Raw genomic sequence first — 7,155 nt, forward strand, 5'->3', positions numbered from 1 at the left:
ACCCCCTGGCCAGAGAATCAAACCCAGGCCACAGTTCACCCCTGCACCCTGTAGAAAATCAGTTATATATACAGTATATATATAATTGGTGACAACTGTTTGAGGAACAACTACGCTTGCTGAGTCACATCACAACATCTTTACTAAGCAAACAAAACCTTAAAACACAACAACATTAAGGGAGAGCACAAATATGTAACCAGGTAGGCAGCATTTCAAAAAACACTTCATTCTAAAAAACTAAGCACCACTGGGAGCAGTGATTTAAGCTGCACCAGCCAAACAGCCTACACCAGAAAACTTACCATTGTTTTGAAAATTAGACATTAAACCAACATCAAATTTCCTTTATCTTCAGCGTCTGGTTATTGCTTTGCTAGCGTTTTTCAATTTCAGCATTTTTGAAATGCAGCGTTTTTGAAATTCAGCATTTTTACAATGCTGTTTTTTAAATGAAGCGTTTTTGAAATGCTGTTTTTGAAATAAAGCGTTTTTTCTCTTTGTCTTCAGTGTCTGCTTATTGCTTAACTCATGAGTTTGTAGCTACTGTATGTTAACAGCTGAAATTATAAAGTGCCCCTAGTGGTCGGGAGCATTTTCGCTGTAAGCGACCCTCGAATGCAGCGTTGAAATTAAGCGTTTTTGAAATGCAGCGTTTTTTAAATGCAGCGTTTTTTAAATGAAGTGTTTTTAAAATAAAGCATTTCTGAAATGCTGCATTCCTGGTAACGTATTTGCGTTCTTCCCTAATGTTGTTGTGTTCTCAGCTCTTGTTCACGTTGTTTTACTGATCTAAAACACTTTCAAGAAGGTCTATTGGAACAAATTTGACGATGGACGGTTACAAAACACTTTTATAGCTTTTTAAAATGAGTGAGCCACACAGATCAAATCTCTTAATACACTCACTCATTCACTTTCTTAACCGCTTATCCAATTAGGAGTTGGATAAGTGCCGGGGGAGTGCTGGTGCCTATCGCAGCTTTTTAATGGGCGCAAGGCACACAGTAACACCCTGGACGGGGCGCCAGTCCATCGCAGGGCAGACACACATACATTCACCTATAGGGCAATTCAGTGTCTCCAATTAACCTGACTGCATGTTTTTTGATTGTGGGAGGAAATCTGAGCTCCCGGAGGAAACCCACGCAGACATGGGGAGAACATGCAAACTGTGCACCGCCCAGCCTGGGGATCGAACCCAGGACCTTCTTGCTGTGAGGCGACAGTGCGAAATAATAAAATATAAAAAAACTCTTACAGAACAAAGGAATAAAACACTCTTCATAAACACTCTTTTAACTACAAAATCCTCATAGGTACTCTCTAAAATCTTTTATAAAACCTTTCCAATATAATATAGAAAAAAGAAAACTTCATTTTTATGGGATGTCCAACAAGCTTATGGTCAGTTGTCCACATACTTTTGGCCACATAGTAAATCTAGTATACAGTATAAGCAACACCTTAGCAATGCCAACTGTGCCTACAAATCTTCTTTTAACAACAATAACAAGATACAAAACAAATCAATGCTTATCAAGGCTTATAGGAATCATGAATCATGTCTATCTGCTCAAATGATCGTCCGGCGGACCAGACGAATTGCTTCTGTTAGTAATCCCTGACAGTGTAGACGCGGCTAAACGAATAAATGAGGTGCATTTTTGGTGGAGTGGAGTGCCGAGCGTGGACCGTCAGGAGAACTCTTATTAACACATTAGAAAAACAAACACAACACCTGCCCCAGGCTCAGCTGGCACCGAATAATTGTCCATATATTTGGCCTCGGAGGGGATGAGCCTCACCTTGCTGAGCATGTGATTACAGGCACCACACTGCGGGAGCTTCCTCTGTCTGCCGCTTACTGATCTCCCTGCTCTACACTACATTATTAAAATTAACTCTATCCTTCATGGGAATGTGAGAAACGGGTACTTGGAGCATTACTTACAAAATTAAGTATACAACACTTTTTATACCCAAGAAATACCCATCATGACCTGGAATCCTTTTTAAATATACAAAATAATGTGATATAAAAATGGCCGTGTCTTCCTGCCATCTCATAATAGCAGACTGGCAAAGCTGGTATTAAAAACAATATAAAATGCACTAGTCACAACAGACATGAGTGGGATTTCAGTATTTGAGTCCTAACTTGCAGTCTATCTGATGCATTTAGTCACTTATCATGTCAAATTAGGTTTATATTGAAACCTCACATGATACCACCTGCCTAATTTGCTGTCAAACCAGCTCTGAACCATTGAGACCTGAGGCACCAGGGCATTACCAGCAGGTCGCTCATTTTCTGCCGTCTCTTCTAAGGGTAAACAATGTACACGTGCCTGTCTGTCCACATCTTAAAGAAAACAGGATTCATCTGACCATTTAAAGTTCCCTCATTGCTCTAATGCCCAGTTCTGATGCCTGCATGGTCAATGTGCCCTTAAGGTTGGACAGGATTTAGAATGGGCACTTTGACTACGCAGCCCAAAGCACAGGGTTCATCACCAGTACTAAAATAATCCACAATTTGAGACTGTTAGTCTGTACCAGACGCCACGGCCTTCAAGTTCTTTGGCTTGTCCCTCCTCAGACCACTATCAGAAGGTACTCACTATAACTGCCTGTTTGAAAGTCCAGATCTAAGAATACCCACAAAAGAGAAGTTTCCCAAGTGGTGGAACGAGCGTCCTCTGTCTGTCCGAACATCGGAGTCTCTCGCTGTCTTCAAAAGACGATTAAAAACCTTCATCACCTCTTTACTGAGCACTTAAGCTGACATGTACTTACTGATATACTTACTAACTATTCATTTCTTGCAAAAAATGGTTCTAACAGGTTTCAGCAGATTTTACTTAAACTCGAGTAAGGTAATGTCTACTATGGAAGCACTTCTGTAAGTCGCCCTGGATAAGCGTGTCTGCTAAATGTACATTTAAACATTTCTACATTTGGGTCACATTTAATATTTTCTGGCAGTCTGTTCCAGTGTTTCAGTAATGGCTTCACTCTTTCCTTACATAGTTATATAAAATACATTCTACACCTCCAACTTTGAAGCAAAAGCCATTTTTAAACTTTAGAATGACTGTGCTTATGTGCACAGAGCGAGGTCCATGAAGACACAGTTTGACGGGTCTGGTGTAAAGAGCCCTGAGCTCAAGCTCAATGAATAGCTTTGAAAGTCATTAAAACGTTGACTGTGAGCCAGACCTTCTTGTCCAACATCTGCCTGACTTCACAAAAGCTTTTTTGTCTGGCTTTTGTATGGGCACAATCTCCCACAGACACCCTCCAAATCCTGGTGGAATGTCTTTCCAGAAAAGTGTAGACTGGTAAAGCTGCACAGGGGATGAGAAGATAGGTGACTCCATATTATTGCCCATGGTTTTAGATTTATGGTGGATTCAGGTGTCCACCTGCAGGCACATGCTTTAGAATAGTTCATGATTGGAATGAAATTAAGACTTGTGGGTGGCCCACAGTTCCAAGATCGCACCTTGCTGCAAATCAATCATAATAAAGCATTCCATTTATTCTGCTCAGTATAAATCTCACTGCTGCTGTTTCTGAGCTTTGCTTTGTTTTGCTTTGGGAACGAGTCCTATACGGATCATTTCTTCAGACCGACTTTACAGTGAGTTCTTTCTCACAGGATCTTCATATACATGTTTCATTCGGTTTGGTAGATTGCATTTTGGAGTAGCATTTGTGCATTCTTAAGATAACGAATGTCGCATTCAAAAGACAGAAAAGAAGTGTTTTATTCTTCAGTACCTACATTTCAATCCAGCATTGTATCCAGCATTGTATCCCGTCTCCCTCGAGAAAAGTAATTCCACAATTCTGTTCACAATAGAAGAGTTTATAGAAAGAGTTAAAACATGGTAAACAGGCAATTGTTACCTGCAGTCTAGTTGCATGAAGTGTGATTGTTCTTTCTCTTGTGTGTGTACACTTGTGGTCTAAAAACCAACCAAATTTATGTTCTTGATTTTGTGTTCATGTTTCCAACCCTTTTTTTTCTATTAGATTAGATTAGATTATTTTAATTACACTTTTGGAGACGACTGATTATTCATTGGAAAGCACTTGTGCACAAACGTTGCACTGTAGCTGAGGTGCGTCTTTGCACATTGGAAATTCGATGGATTCATAATGAAGGTATAAACCTAGGTATGCTCTCATTTTTACTTCATGTAGTGGGTTTAGTGCTAGTGCTTGCAAAGCTTGTGTACCTGGGAGCTTCCTCACCTGGGTCTATTTCAGCGGGATCTACAACTGCATTTACAACTGAATTGAAATCATTTCTAGTCCCCATCTGTTGACATTTGCTCAAATATTTGTCCTTTCTTGAAGACCCAACATCAGCTGTAGGTTGTTTAAAATAGATTTATATTCTATTTCCACAACACATGTGCTGTACGATAATAGCCTATTGATTTTCCCCTTGCATCATGTGTGATTATTTTTACTCTTCTCAATAACATGAAACGGGACCCCCTGTGGACTCAATGAGGCCCCCCAGTGGGTTGCTGAGAAGGTTTAAATAGTCAAGGTCTTTTAAAATGAGGCACAATTTAAATAAATAACAAAATTACCTTCCACCTACCGTGACCAGGGGTGAAACTGAGAGCTACTCCAAGGGTACTGAGTAATACGAAGGGCTACTTGTTTGATACAAACTTGCTGAATAACAAAGTTGCACGATTCACTTTTAATGATTATATTATTATTAATAATAATAATAAATATTCACACATGTGAAGAGTCTCTCTCTCTCTCTCTCTCTCTCTCTCTCAATGATTAAACATTTTTAGACGGAGCTCTATAGTCACTCGTGCTATTTTTAGAACATGCCCTGCGGGCGTCATATGTGGTCCCTGCGGGCGACCATGTGCCTGCAGGCACCGTATTGGTGACCCCTGACCTAGACCATTTAAAATAAAACTGCTTCGATTTAAGATCTAGTGAGATTAGTGTTTAACATTTTTAACAATATGTAAATGAATTCTCTACACAGAGAAATTCCAAATTTTAAAGGGTGTGGAGAGTATAAACAGACAAGCTGCTCCATGTGGATAATATAAACTGACAAACTGCTCCAGCTGCAAAGGCACAAAGTTAAAAAGACAAACATACAGTGAATCTCTTAAATAAGATCAAGCAATCTGAAGAGCAGATGTACTGTATTACAAATTCACCTCTACAGGATAGGAACAGGATAGGACCATCTTTAGACTGCTCCCACAAATCCAAAGCATATTATGCATTTTTGAAGAAACCTGTAAAACACCTGAACTTCGTTAGAAGTGGTTTCCACATACTTTTGGATATACTGTACACTGTATTTTAATAATCCGGGGTTAAAAGAGGATAGCTCTTGAGTTACAGTTTCTATTTAATAAAGTTTAGAAAATTTCCCTACACAGTTTGGTATTGTTTCCCTTACACTGCGTCTTTGTGGAAGGATATGGCGAAACGTACTGAATGCTAAATCAGTTACAGTAAAGCATCAGTTTCATCACCACTCTGCAGTGGATTTTCTCTGATGTAACTCTACAAAATAATACAAACAGAAAAAGATGAAGATCGCAGAATGATTCAGCATCACAGAAAGCTTCTTTAGATAATTAATCATTTTTTCTGGTCATGCATCGAGCATCATCAGTATCACCCCTTTAGTAACCGTCTGATCCCCATCCATGGCTCGCTCCATTACCTACTGTAGCTACAGCTGCATGGGTGTAATTTTCCGCTCGACTGTCCCCTTTCGAATTTGCTCAAATAGGAAATTCTAGCTCCTTTAAAAGCTGCAGAAGTGCCGAGATCATTCTCGGAATCCAGCCCTTCATTTGTTTCCTCGTTGAGCAGAATGCTTGGAGTGCGCACAGGCCGCAACAGTAATTTCCAGCTCGTCACTTTATCAGTCAGGGTTCGTGCATCCTCCTCTCAGCCAGCAGCTTCTGATGGCCTCATCACTATCTCACTAAAAAAAACACTCGGCTACAGTTTTTAAGGAAATCATTTTCAGTGGAATCAGCAGTAAACTTTGGAATAGATCTTCTCTTGTGCAGTTGTGCTAAACAAACCCTTTTCAGAGGAATTGATCCTTTTCTTTGGTACCCAGATTGTTGAAATGTTTACTAGGAATGTAGATTTCTAAACATGAAAACTTTAAAGCTGTTGAGAAACAGCCTGTTGGTCCATTGTGCTTGGCATTCAAGTTTTCATTATTTGACCTTATTAATGGGATATAATAAGATTGGATAAACATGTGGTTTGGCAAGTTTGGTGTGGAGAAACTATACAGAGCCCTGACCTTAATCCTGCTGAAAACCACTGGGATGATTTGGAACGTTGATTGCGAGACCTCACAAGTGTTCTTTTGACTAAATAGGCATAACTAGAACTAGAACACTCCAAATTCCTTTGGAAAGGCTGTCACTGTCTTAAAAAGATCTTATGGTGCTGGTGCCGTCATATTAATGCCCGTGGTTTTAGAATGGGGTGTCCAACAAGCTCATTGTAAAGTGTCCGGATCCTTTTGGCCATACAATATATAGTATATATTCAGCTGCAACAGTTTATCTGTTGGCCTCCGGTAGAGAATCAAAAACCTGATAAAGGTCTTATCCAACTCACAAATCTTCCCTCAAGCCTGTCAGTGGCTGAAGCACAAAATTCTTCCTGTCACACTATTTTGACAAGAGCAAAAGCCTGAAAATAAGGCAGACGGTGCTCCATCCCTGTGCTCCATCACAAAAAAAATAGAAAAAGATTGGGGGTGCAATACACCTGCAATTTTGCTTTCATTTTCCAGATAGTCTGTCATTACTGCTGTGATTGGATTGGCAGCAGCTCAGAAGTAAGAAGACGCCACTTTAGATTTGTGAATGAAATCACAGCGGGCAGCTGTAGCCTAGAGGTACTGGTCAAGTAATCAAAAGTAATTAAAAGGTTGCCAGTTCAAGCCTCACCACTGCCAGGTTGCCACTCTTGGGCCCTTGAGCAAGGCCCTTAACCCTCAATTGCTTAGACTATCTACTGTCACAACTGTAAGTCGCTTTGGATAAAAGCGTCTGCTAAATGCCGAAAATGTAAATGTAAAATGTAAACTAGCTTTATAATGCTCTGAAGCTCCAC

The sequence above is a fragment of the Trichomycterus rosablanca genome, chromosome 20 (genome assembly GCF_030014385.1).
Source record: "Trichomycterus rosablanca isolate fTriRos1 chromosome 20, fTriRos1.hap1, whole genome shotgun sequence".
Lineage (NCBI taxonomy): Eukaryota > Metazoa > Chordata > Actinopteri > Siluriformes > Trichomycteridae > Trichomycterus > Trichomycterus rosablanca.